Here is a 13,323-nt window from a genome sequence, read left to right as displayed (position 1 = left end):
CTTAAGGTGTAAATTAGTCACACAGCCTTGCTCATCAAAGACACCGGAGCAGCAAATCCATTGGGTTGCTCCAGTTCCACCAGACATGATGGAGATCCGTTTCATGAACATCACTCATTAATATGCTAATGGAAGTCATTAATGCTTGATAGTGAAATTAATAGAACTACAGTCCTTGGCAGGTCGAGGCCGAGACAGGAGAGGGGAAAAGGGACGTTGTTTCAGCGAAGAGCTAGCGTCGTGAAGGAAAGTATTTCTGGGTAAAATGTTTTGTTTTGATTTGTTTTGATCATTATGTTTCGTGTGCTGTTATGTAAGAGCAGCACTCCTGGGTAACACTTCCAGATAGCGACTTATTCAATCAAACTTAACAGCATTGTGGTTATTCAGGACCACGGTCAGCGCCCCACCCACAAGCTTATCATCAACAACAACCAGGGAGCTGCAAGGGTTTAATATGACAAATAAATGGATTGGGACAAGGAGACAGCGCAGCTATTTTTCTTCCAGTGTACCATACAGATGAATGAATAAGGAAATGGTTCAATTAATGACATTTTTCAAACAAGTTGTCACTTTTTTTTTTTTTTTTTTTTCGCGGGCACCGCTCTGATCGGAATTGACATTTAGGAGCATAAAAACAGAGTCTGCGTCACGCGGAATCTGGCACAAATCTCTGCTGGGACGCGACATAAATCAACTTCAGGACCACGGACAGCTCCAGCGCAGCGCAGCATACTAAATGGACACTGAAACACACGGGGAACTGGGTTAATTAGCACCACACTGAGGCTGCTGTGCCTGTAGAATTTCCAAGACCTGATTGCTTTCACGTATACATTTTTTTTTTTCAGCTGTTTCTGGGTAGATTTAGTTCCTTTTTTTTTTTTTTTTTTTTTTATCCCAGCAGAATCACGAGGTAACAAATGACCCCGGGACACCACCCACATTGAATTCGTGTCATCCATCAACCTTAAGCGTTCACATTAGTTACATATCTCAGTGTTTGGCATTGCATTAAGCATGAAAACACTGCACTAAATACTGCACGTTGCATAAACATGTTGTATTTCTCATTCATACTAACTATTTAGACTTCACTTGGAGATACTGTGGGCTTCACACAGGTAAAACGTCCACATGACTGAGGCACAAATGCCCTCCTTTTTCCCTCCCTGCATATTAATTATTTTTTGAGGAGTACGAAGAGCCAATAAAAAGACAACAGAATCTGCCTTCCTGACCAATTCCAATCCTGCACGCTCTGGCGCTGGTTTTTGATCAATGCAATCTGAAATGAAATCCGCGCGTTACAGTTTAACAGCGCTGATCCGTGTTGCTATAATGTGTGCTGTCATAGTCATTATGAAAATGCCAGCATCTATTCATTCACTCAGTGGCCATAGAGATAGAGCTCTGCTTTGCACGGTGACTTTCGCAGAGCAGGCTCTTTTTTTTTTTTTTTTTTTTTTTTTTTTTTTTTGTCTTGCAGTGCTGCTTTAATGACTCACGGTTCATGCATAGGCATGTTCCACGACACCAAGAGGATTAGGCATTATGCTCAACACCTTCTCCTTCTCCTCTAACTAATGTGACAGCTCAAACAGATAAGGACTTAAATGTTGACGTCCTCTCTGGAGGAGCCTTTTTTTTTTTTTGGTATTTTTGGAGTGGACCAGCCAAGCAGTTATGGGAGGTATTCAATTACTTCCCCCTGCTCATGTCTTTATAAATAACTGCTGCATTAAAAAGAACTCTATTAGGACATAAAGTTAATGACAAGACTGTCGTTTCGCTTATTACGCCACCACTGCTTTTTCATTTTAAAGTGAGACGCCTGCAAAACGCGAGTTATGATTCCCGCCACGTCGCCTACCTCAGTCTTACCCTCCCGTTTGGGCAGCTATTACAGAGGGCTTCTTGTGTCTTAAACATGTGACTAAGTGAGAGAGGGGCACCGGGGCGAGCTGAGGCGCCCCATGCCTGCTGTTCCTGCTGAGGCGCCTACATACAGGGTTTTCTACAGGATCTGGAATCCTGCGCTGCTCCAACACAGCGATGCGGAGTAGGCGGGTCAAGTAGGCAAAAAAAAAACCAACAAAAAACCAACAAAAAAAAAAAAACGGCACCGGGGCGGAATTCGCAACGGGATATTTAACAAATCTTTTCACGGGGGTGGATGTCCACGTCCCCGGTATAGCCGCATTCCGTCGCATCTGTCCGACGCTGGACGCCGCCGGTTTTTCTGCCTGAAATAACTGCGCTAAGGCGTCTTTTTTTTTTTATTTATTATTTTTTTTTTATTACATCTAATCGTCAGTTCCTTTGCGCTCCTTGAGAGTCTCTCTCTCTCCTCCTCCTCCTCCTCCTCCTCCTCTCTCTCCTCCTCCTTCCTCCTATTCGTCTCTCCTCTTGACTACATCTCCTGCTGGATGATTTCATTTTGTAAAGTCATTATCCCCAGAAAAGGTCAAAGCCTCTGCTTCTAGGAAACGTTGAATTGCTGTGGGATAAGCCGACTGTCACCCCAAGCGCACCCCCGACTGCTTCCTCAAAGTTTTTTCCACTGGTGTGTAGAAAGCGTGCATCGGATTTGTCCGGAGCAGCCTTCCCTTCACCACTCTGTACCTCTTTTCGGATCCCTGAGCGTGAACGACTGTTTTCTTTCTTCTTCTTTTTTTTTTGTCGGAGTGCCTCGTTGTTGTTTTTTTTTTTTGGTGGTGTTTCCTCCGTGGAGTTGCAATTGAACCCTGACAAACTGTGAAATGAGTTTCTCTCACGGTTTCGACACTTAAGAGGCACCGAGATTCAGCACGAGGATGGGAAATACTGAGTTAAAGTTGATCAGCTGTTCCAAACCCTGGTGAGTCCCTTTTCATTCTGCTTTCTTGTGTGACTGTGGAGTCGATATCCTGGTGATGTAAACAACCTACCTGTGGATGCTTCCTGCTTGTTTATGCCTGAAGAATAACTACATAGCAGCGGAGTGTCATTTGACCTGAGTAGCACTTTAAAATCTGCTGTGCTGTGACATCTGTGAAATGCTCGCTGAGGCTTAACCACAATGCAAGCAGAAACTCTCCCAGAAACACACACACACACACACACACACACACACACACACACACACACACACACATATATATGCATGAACACGTATACAGTCTCACCTCCACAAACTACTGTATCCGAGCTTTCAGGAAAAGCATACACAATATTGCTTTTCATGCCTGTCAGTATACATGAGCACAATCAGACTCATCTCCTCCCCTCTCCCTCTCTCTCTCTCTCTTTCTCTCTCTCTCTCTCTGAGGGAGACTCCCACCTCACCCACTCCGCCACCCTTTATCTGCCTTCCCAACAAACATCTCTAATCTATATTCCTTAGGGTGTATTGGCATTCTCGCCTGCAGAGGATCAGATCTCAAACACTGATGTGTGCACCGAGCGCGGTTTGCCAAGCACCAGTGAGGCAGAATGGAAAAGGAAGGGAAAAAAAAAAAAAAAAAAAAAAAATCCAGCTTGCTCTCTCTCAGCCTGGAGAGGAAGAGGAAGAAAAAAAAAAAGACAGAAAAAAGTCCCACTGATTTCATAATTATACATTTCACCCTCAAGCGTCACCCTCAAAGAAGGCACATGAGTCAGGGCAGCCGTATGGGATCGTCAGTGGAGGCTGTGATAATGAGCCAAATGCCCTTGAAGCAAACAAATAACATTTTAAATGCAATCATGCTGGCCCAAGGGCAGGCTGGCAAAGGTGTTATTTGCAGTCATTTGAATTTAACTTTATCTTAAAACCGGATTCTGGAGACTGAAGAACTGTCGTCAGAAGGTTGTCTTGTATGGCGGAGCTTTTACGGTAGAACAAGCAGTGAATCACAGCTGTAATTCTCATTGCCACTGTTGCCAGTGTTGTAGGAGAGAAATGCCAAAGCCTCCCGAGTGTTTATAGGGCCACAACAGGGCCACTGTTCAGCAGTGTCCTCATCTATCCTGGGAGACTGGTGAACCCGACCGTGTCCAGGCCTGAAAGGCACACTGTCTCTTCCCATGAAAAGAGAGATTTCTCTCCTTGTGTCGGTCACCTGCAGCACCAGAAGAAGAAAAAAGACCAATGAAAAAGAAAGAAGTCAAGAGCTCAACATGTTTTCACGACTAAGATGTCCACTGTGTGTTTATATGTGTGTCTAATTGTTCTGTCTGTGTTGCCTGTTTGTCCGGTTGTTGATGACACGACCAGCCGTGATTGTGACGGACACACAAGTTCACTTAAGAGGAGACAAATTGAGCTTGAAAAATACTTCTTTTTTTTTTACAGGGCAACTGTGAACCTGCGTTATGCTTCCAGACGGATGCCAAACAGAAGGAATTACATGCCTGAGAGCCCCCCCCCCCCCTTCACCCCCTTTGTTCTTACAGTTTTAGTGTTAGGTGGCTTATGGGGCCGGATCCGGCGTTAGTCGTAGGTGTGATGGCTGAGGAGAGGAAAGGGAAAAAGGAATTCTGCCATCCTCCTCCCACAGCCAGTGTAAGCACATCAAAAGGGAATTGAAAAGACTCTGTGGAAAAAATGCAGTTAGTGCAGTGCGAAATGGTTCTCTATTGCTTATTTGGGATAGATAGATAGATAGATAGATGGATGGATGGATGGACGGATGGATGGATGGATGGATGGACGGACGGCTTTGGGGAGAGGGAGGGTGGGGGGCTAGAATGCTAACAAGTGTTCAAATACACGAATAAGAGCCCTTGCAGTTAGAAAAACCACTGCAGTATATTTGACCATAATTGATATTTGCTCTGGAGTGGAAGTTGGAAGAAGTCTGAAATGAGAAGATAAGGGGAAATAAAGGAAGGAAGGAAGAAACGGGAAGAAGAGAAGACGGGCTGTGCAGGTTTGAGGTGGTGTCTTGGGGGGTCGGGTTCGGCCAGGATTGGCTCAATACCCCCACACAGCCCCATTGTTTTATGATAATGAGCAAACCGAGGAGTTTTTACTTTAATTTAAGATGATGGAAATGAGCAGCTGTAGCGGGAAGATGGGAGGGGAGGGGGGGGGGGGGAGGGGGGGGAGAGTAAAAGCAAGACAGGAGAACATCATGAAAAGAGGAACAAAAAAAACAACAAACAAAAACCTGTCTCATTGAGGGATTTGAGACTGACTTGGGCCTTAAAATAGAATCTCTCAGATTAAGACCGGCTGGGGCATTAAGCCAAAATCTCTCTGAGGCAAATGGTAATTGAATGTTGAGTATGAGCATATTCTGTTGGAGCTCACATCGGACAGACACGAGACTCCTCTTACAGCCAACTTACAGTCAGTCATGTAAAAAAAATAGAAAAAAAAGCAATGCGCTCACTTTAACGTCATGTGACCCAACTCGCTAACACTTTACAATAATGGCACATTATTTCACACTTGTTAAGGCCGCAAGCGTTTAACAGTTAATGAACAGTTAGCTAAAGGTTAATTAGTCATTCCTTAATGTTGTTCGTGTTAACTGTGCTGTTAAGGGTGCTTTTGGCATTATTAAGTGCAGTCAGAAGCATTAACTACCAGTTAACAAAAAGTACTTCACGATTGCGTCTAAAGCACAGACTGTTTATAAAAGTGTTCGTAGCTTCCGCGTCTGAAAATGAGGCCGATGCGGAAGCGCCTGAAGCTGCAATACCACCGAGTGCCACTAGAGGTTGGCTCCAAAAAGCCCCCTGCTCCATAGACTCCCATTCATCTAGTTAAAAAAAAAAAATCCTCCACGATTTATCTCGGTTTTGTTAGCTAAAGTCGCTCCTTCTTATTAGTTTTCCAGCGGTCCATCTGAAAATAATCCCTCATGAATGAAAAATAAACTTCAAAAAGCCGTGTTTGATTGACAGGCCTGTGGTGCAGTCAGGTTATGGCTATGGTGGGCGGGATGTAGTATTGTTGGGTTTCCAAATCGAGTCAGATCCACCGCTCCCCCCCCCCCCCCCCCCCGCGCTCTCCTCCAGCACGTCCAAATATGGTCACCTCCAGGTTCAAACCCCTCGAAACTAGCAAGATGGCGCCGAACTCGAGGTTTCAAAACGGCCGTTCACAAACCAACGGGTGACGTCACTGCTGGTTGCCGCTTGGTCTAGAATCGTTTATTAAGGTTGTCCATTTGAATTAATGTACCCTTATTGTAAATAACTTGCCTCATCAAGACAGGCAGGTGTCACAGATCGTAGTCATGACCATAACTACACACTGACAAAAATGACTAAACTTATAAATGCACCTCAAATGAGTCATCCCTAATAATGATGGCACTATTGTAGTTAAAGTTGCATTCGGGAGGAACTTGTGAGGTTGTATTTTTAGTCTTTATCCAGCCCAAGTCTTCTATAGTGGAAGCAAAGGAAGTAAGAATTGTAGAAGATTATATATTCATTCCATATGCGGGTATCCAATTAGCTGGTGCAGCAGTCAAAGACAAAAACAGATTTTTATTTTATTTATTTTTTTAAAAGGGAGAGAATAGTGAAAAAGGAATGGGTCCCTTTAATTTAAGAGGAACCTTTGTCCCTGTTTGCACAAGGCCACCAGTCGAAGAGGTCTATTTATGTTTTACTATGATTTATAGAAGCTTCACTCGCCGCATTTTCCCAGCCACTCGGTGATATGCAGCCATATAAACCTGTGCGAGTGAGAAGTTTACAGTCTGAGTAGCAATCATTAAGGTGACTTTTCCCCCTGTTTGCTTTCGACTTGAGCCTTTATGTACAGCAGCTCTAAGATGATTTACAGTACACGGGCGCAGATTAAAACTCGCGCACTTAACTTGCTTAAACCTTACAGACAACACGTGCACACGTAGAGACCACCGGCAGGGTAAACAATTAATCTCATGTTGCTGCCACGGCCACCAAGGACAACACCCATTGTGGATACCTTTTGACGACTGCACACACACGCACACGCACACGCACACGCATACGCACATGCACACGCACACTTTCTGCCCGTACCAACATTATGATATTGATACTCACCACTCAAAAGAATGTCGAGGTTTGCTTGGAATTGCTTTGGAGGAACTCGAAGATGTGAGAGGCAACTCTGTTTGCATAATGACATGAAATTTTGATGTCAGTGTGTGAGGTGACTGGGCTCATAGCGATCCATCTTTCATAATGAATTGTCAGTGTATTAAATGAAAGGGGGGTGGGGGTGGTTGCTGGTTTTGTTATCAGTTTATTGCCTCCTCCAGCCAAATTTCCATCCCACTTTTGTGCGAGTAAGGATTTTTCTTTTTTGTTGGACCGATCTGTTTCCACGTTGGCCTCGGAAATATGTGCTGTCGAGTTTCTCCGGCTTTAATAAGCCACTGTTTGATTTTGTAAATAGCCATAGAAAGATTAAATTTGATTTTTTTTATTTTTTTTTTTGTCGCAAAGACATATTCTCGTGTGGCACATGCTCATTGCTCCTTAAATAGAACTACACACTGTGTCACTGCGAAGTCCCACAGTGAATTTGTGGCAATAACACTGGCTGGTTTTATTGGTTTATCTGCTGTCTGACTCCGCCGTCAATCGGCTGCTTTCGTCTCATACGGAGAGAAACGACTTTTTTTGTTTTGTTTTGACTGAATTTTCTGTCCAACATTTGCCACCATACTGAGAAAACACATCTTTAGCACATAATAAAACCGAATGTTCTGTTACAGGACCTAGATACCGCCGCCCCTCTTTGACAGATATAACAAAAGACATATTTAGCATTGTTTGATCAGCTTGATACTGAATGACTTTTACTAATTTGATGTGAATTTCTATCTGACATGATATGGAACTAAGGATATGTTTCAAAAATGTACCTGCATAACTTCTGTTTTGCATCTCAGAGGTGTAAACATGATTAAGTACAACGAACACAGTGATTGAGGTGGATGGTGTTTTAACTCGGTAGTACCGCTCGCAAATCCCAAATAAGTGTATTTGGATCTATGTGTTATAAGAATCATTTGTAAACAGATCCAACGTGCTTTGTGTCCTATTTGGAGTCTAATCGATCCAAAGCATGTATGTTGACATTTGTAGGACAGAATGTATTTTTCCATGTTTGTGAATGACATGTTGGCAAACAAAGGCAACATAATTGCTGATGGATTGCTCATTCAGAATATGCACAAAATACAATTTCCAACTAGCATGCCAACCCATTTTGTACTAGTAGAAAAATGTTAATACCTCAGTAATTTGATACACGGTGATGTGTATTGATATGTGGTAAAAATATGTGCATTTAAATGTATGATTTTCCTTTTTACGCATTTAACTGCAATGACAGCTAAATGTCATGACATTGGCTCGACTTCTTCAATGTTTGTCCAAGTTTCAACAAACACAACGGTCACGGAAGTTACAGTTAATCCTGTGTTCCTATTAAAAAAAAATCTCCATATACTGTACAGCAGTGCAAATGATTGTGGCAGCAGCCCATAAATAAGAAATGTAAATACATTTATTTCTGTATGACTCTGCTATAATGCATTTACATACAAAGAGGATTATAAGAGATAAAGAATATTGCAGCCAAAATGCAAAGCATCATAGTTTACGTTGAACTTCACAGCGATGAGAGCAAATATATATATCTATAGATATATATATATATATATATATATCTATAGATATATATATATTTTAGATATGAAGAACATGATTTGGGGTTTGTTGTGTCCACTGATTAAGGCACCAAATGGTGCGAAGGCCCTATTTTAATGCAAGGAGTTCTTATAATTTTTCAAATGCAGAAGTCAATTTTTGAGGGCTTAAATGTACTCAAAGACTCAGGAAACTTGGCACAAGCTTGAGTCGCTGTGAAGTTTGACGGATTCTATAGGTTTCAGGCATGGGCATTGCAAAATGGCTCCCAGTGCCCCCTAAACTGCAGCTCCTGTAGCTACTTTCAACTACAAGTACCAAATACCAAGATGTACTGTATATCACACCAAGATTTATAAAAAAAAAATTAAAAAAAGTCTCTTGGCACCATGACCTGAACTCAGCAGGAAGTTGGCCATTTGGAATTTAGTGGCGATTTTTTTTTTTGCAATTTTCACGTGTTGTACTTTGAACGGATTTCTACAGAATTTATCAGATTGACTTGAAATTTGGTGTGTATAATCTTATGAGCTTTGGGATGAACAATCATTAAAATAATTAGTTTTTGTCAAACAGTGTGCTCGTGGCGTGATTGTCATTTTGAGCGTTTTGCCATGAAATGGAAATTTGCTGTAATTTTGATGCACATTCTCCAATAACCCCCAAACTTTACGTGTCACCCTGAAGATATCTGCATGGTAATAATTGGTTACAGTCATAGCATTTCTGGGTATTTCTTGGGTGACTGAAGGGAAGGTTTATTTTGGAGAACGATCCATCACTGATTCTCATCAACAACATCTCTAGAAGTCTCAAAAGTAAACTTAAAATTCTTCAGAAGTACACCTACACAACAAAAGCAATAAAACACCCTCACACAAACACTGAATACTTAAATTTGATCTCATAGCAGCCTGGCATTACTGTTCACGTATTACTGCTTTGAGTCCTCATGTCTAACGCTTCTAAATGCATGTTTGTAGATCTGTAAATGTGTGTGTTCATCATTGAGCATGTAAGCGCTTTCATAGTGACATTTTTTGTCTTTGATGTTGTCTTCCCAGGACACCGTGGGAGCTCATCCTTTGTATTTGTTTGTAAGACAACCGGATGAGTGCAACTGGCAGTCATATTATAATTTCACAAAGGCTGTGTTTTACCCCTGGCGCTGGTATGAGAGGTATTGTTGACAGTTGTAGGAGGGAAGATAGCTGGGTTAATTAGGGCCAAAAACCTCATTAGTCAGCATTGAGGGGAAGATGTAAAGTTTATCAGTTCCTGTTTCCCTACTTTGAGGATGGTTTTAGGGTTGGCTTGCAGACAAGTTACAAAGTGGATCCTGTTGAAGAAATTCTAATGAAATGTTTTAATCAAAGGATGCCCTGCAAAAGCGCGTGCATCCCCTCCGCCTCTTTTCCTACCATTGTTTTTCCTTCAAATGTGTTCAAAGTGTGCGATATCACAAAAACAGAATTACTTGCAATTTGCATAGTTGCATATTTGCAGCGCCAACAAAGATGATCTGCTGTTACTGTTCTGGTCATGGATATAGACACGCTTTGAATGAAACCACACACATTTAAACACACACAGAGTTCAGGTATAGGGGGCCGTCACAGCTCTGGCATCCCACAATAAGCGAGCAGATGTTAAGGGGCTGACTGCTCGGTTTTGTCGCCGGTCTCCAATGAAAACGGCTGCTGAAATTCGCAAAAAAGATTAGGCTTGGGAGTTCCCACATCTTATCAAGCTTACCGTATCCTCCAAAAGACGGGGTGAGAGTTAAGATCCAACACTGCAGTGGGTAGCCAGGCCTATATCTCTGGAGGAAACATGTAATTCTGGCGGTTGCGCAAAGTGACTGGAGGTGTTGCGGTACAGCCCGGAAAGACGTGCTCCAAAATTTAGCAGAGACAGATACATCTATTCATTACAAATGTTGCAGATTGATAGAAAAAGGTTAATAAATGAGTGGTTTAGGATGTTCTCTTTAGTGAAAATCAATCGAGATATTTACTCAAAGTGGCCATTTTGTTAATTCAGCTCAAGAAGTCACTGGATCAATCAGATGCTTCCAAAGCAAGCTCTGAATAATGTCAAAATAATATCAGCAATCACAGCTCCTATGAAATCATTTATTTTACTTAATGACTTATTTGCAAACTTTTTCATGTTTTTCCAAAGGATGCTGATTTATATGATTCCAACAGCATCATTTGAGGACGCAGTAGTTTTTCTATTATGTGAACGCTTCCGTCTTCATTCAAAAGGAAAAACTGACGAACAAAGAGAGCTGTCATTTTCACACACGTGTGCCAAAATAGCCGGAGGACACGGCGGGCCCACACTCTGCACGTCATACCTTAATGTTGCCACCAGTGGTGCTCGTAATGAATAGATTCCTTAGAATCACGCTTTGGCCTCTCTAGGCGTGACAGTTTCACGTTTTGTGAGCAAATAGAAAGGACATTTTTCAGCGGTATTAGCAGGAAGGAAGGGTGGCCTGGTGGCATGAATCAGAGACTGCCATGCGGGAGGCAAATGACATGGCTGTATGCATGCTGTGGGTTTGATTTTTGTCCACTACAGGAAAGCGTGAAACTGTCACACATAGAGAGGCCAAAGCGTGGCTATTTCACATTTTGCTGTAGTACTGGGTTGATTTTAGGGTAGCCCTGGATTGACTCTAACAAACCATTCAACTGAACCTATTTCTGTTGGGCTCTCCACAATTTGAAGTAACAAAAGCTCAAAATAATTCATTGTTAGGAGCTTACAGTCAACACTGACATTAACAAGAAAACTGAGCAGATTAAACATGAGCCGTTTAGACATGAGATAAATCCCTGGGTAGTTCATTAATACTGGATTAATCTGCAAAACACATTGTAGAGTCAGTGCCACTGTTAATTGTCGACAGAGGAAGACCTGAAGCTTTACGATGGCAAAGTAAGGGTGTGGAGTTTGGTATCTTCATCGGTGATATATTATACACCCACCTGTCACCCCAGAGACACAATCCTTTACGTAATAACATTTTGTTCTGTAACATTAATTGTTTTAGTTGACCAGTTGACCAGCATAGTTAATTGCAATATTCACTCATTATTTCCTAACCTTAACTGGCCTGTAGCTGCCTCACAGATATGATCCAACAGAATAACTTTCCAAATATTAATACTGAATATCAAAAGACATTGCCATTAAACACAATCAGTTGTTCAGCAGAATCACAATATGACTACCTGAACTTTTGCTCATTGCCAATTAAAAAAGATAGGAAAATTGATGTGATATTAGATGGCGCTGCACTCAGACAAAAAAAACAATTGAGGTATTTTTACAAAGTGAAAACCTGATTGAAGTTGATTTGTAGTCACAAGGATCCATACAGCTTTTGTAGAACTTATTAAGTCTCACTCGGTTGAAACATGAATGAATAGTTTATCTGTGGTTATTATTGAGAATGATTTGAATCGGACAGATCTATACATAGTGTTTTAATCATGAATTAAAATGGATAGGGGAAAAAAGGAGAGATTCACATCAGTCTTTGCTGTGCCATTGATCTGCTCGCCCTTCAGATCAACTAATGACAAGACATTAAACCTCGTACATGATGGGAGTCATCACAGACGACTTGTTAAGTATTTTTGCAGCTAAAATATTTGATATTCAGTGGTGCTTATAGAATATAGCCTGTCATTATGACAGGCAGTGGGCGTACAAATGTTGGGGAGTTTGATCCACTGTTGGCTGTGCTTCACTTGAATGGCTGTTTGTTTAACACCCTCTTCTCTCTCTCTATTGAACTGGCAGAACAAAAAAAATAAAAAAAGAAAGACTTCCAAATGGATATTTCTTCCTTGCAGAGATAAACAGGACCTTGTCATCGGTGTCATTTCAAAGATAAACTGCAATCTTTTTGTTTTCTCGCCTGCTCAGAGGAACATTATGTTTCCTGTGCAAATGTGCTGGACATTTGTCAAACATCGAAGAGCAAGCGTGCGTCATATGACAAGGCTCAAGTGATTGCGCATGGGGGCACATGTTGACTGTCAATTCCACCGAAGAGCTATTCTAAACCTTTAGGGTCCCATAACGGATGTTATCAAAGCCTGGAAAAAAAACACGTATGGAATCTGACTGCACCACAGACCTGTCAATCAAAAGACACCCCCTCAAAAACAAGGCTTTTTGAGGCTTATTTTCAGATGGACAGCATGAAGAATAATAAGAAGGGGTGACTTTAGCTAGCAAAACAGAAATAATTTGTGGAGAAATGTCATTGAGTTTGAATTTCATGACAGAAGTTGAATGGGAGTCTATGGAACCGGAGGCTTTTTGGAGCCGACCTCTAGTGGCCCTCGGTGGTATCGCAGCTGAAGGCACTTCTGAATCTGCCACATTTTTTAGACTATGGAGGTACGTCCACTTTTGTATCCAGTCTATGGTAAACATCCGAGAAAAAAAACAGTCACTTGATAGCTAAAAGAAACATGAATAACTGGTAAAGGGCTGAATTTGCTGCACAATGTCACGTCTCGCCTTTTACCGATATTATTGCTGGCGTTTGTCTATTCAGGGGACTCGAATCTTCATTATACTCATGTGCGGGAAAATCTATCCCCTCATCATTTGCACTGTCGTCACAATTCCATTGAGAGTACCTCACAGGAACAAACAGAGCTT

The 13,323-nt window shown here is 41.8% G+C and overlaps 1 protein-coding gene across 1 annotated transcript in view; it reads left to right on the top strand.

Moving 5' to 3' along the window:
* Window positions 1–1,982: 1,982 nt before the first annotated feature.
* LOC138200387 (BMP/retinoic acid-inducible neural-specific protein 3-like) overlaps window positions 1,983–13,323 on the top strand; it is a 47,539-nt gene continuing 36,198 nt past the window's right edge. The window contains exon 1 of the mRNA XM_069152993.1: window positions 1,983–2,863. The gene's annotated coding sequence lies outside the window, so the exon portion shown is untranslated. The remainder of the gene's footprint in view (window positions 2,864–13,323) is intronic.

Source organism: Embiotoca jacksoni, unplaced genomic scaffold, assembly GCF_022577435.1.
Source record: "Embiotoca jacksoni isolate LCO1_2020_lvr unplaced genomic scaffold, fEmbJac1.0.p SCAF_19, whole genome shotgun sequence".
In the NCBI taxonomy this organism is placed as follows: Eukaryota; Metazoa; Chordata; class Actinopteri; family Embiotocidae; genus Embiotoca; species Embiotoca jacksoni.
This window is presented reverse-complemented; position numbering and strand designations above follow the sequence as displayed.